Source organism: Moschus berezovskii, chromosome 25 (genome assembly GCF_049115385.1).
Source record: "Moschus berezovskii isolate FMDL1 chromosome 25, NW_MosBer_1.0, whole genome shotgun sequence".
NCBI lineage: Eukaryota > Metazoa > Chordata > Mammalia > Artiodactyla > Moschidae > Moschus > Moschus berezovskii.
The window spans coordinates 49,527,722-49,528,316 of record NC_142484.1 but is presented as its reverse complement, the minus strand read 5'-3'; positions in this window follow the sequence as shown (position 1 = coordinate 49,528,316).

Sequence of the window (595 nt, the reverse complement as noted above, 5' to 3'; positions counted from 1 at the left end):
CAGATAGTTATACAGAAGGTGAGTGCGTGTGGAGGGAGACCTCTGTGGGCTGAGAAGTATGGTAGGGTCCCTGCAGAAGAGTGCTGGACCTGGCTCTACCCAGCTCGCAAGAGACAAGTGACAAGTTTCCAGTTGTTAAATACAATCATTATTAAAAATTAAGTTAAAGTTGCAATTAAATATATTGAAAACAAAAGTGGTAAATGCACAACTCCTTAATTACTTCACTTTTACCATTATCTGTACTCTTGAGGCTATTCAATTTTATTGTATCTGGTGACAGTTTTATTGTATCTGGTGATACAGTAATGTGCTACTGCTCATCTCTTCCTAGCTCTGCATATAGTGACATCACATTGAAATTAGCCAGAATAGGAATATCTACTCAATGGAAATCAGCAAATGTTTTTTATTTGCTTATTTATTTGTTAGGTTCAGTGGGGGTTTTTGGTTTATTTTGTTTTCTGGAGTGTTGATTGTGAAATATTTACCAGGATAGCATAGCTTCCTTATAGTAGATGTCCCTGAAGGGTGGTAAGGATTCATGCTATAGGGTTGAGAGGAGGATTCTAGGTAGTAGAGAATAAGCAAACGT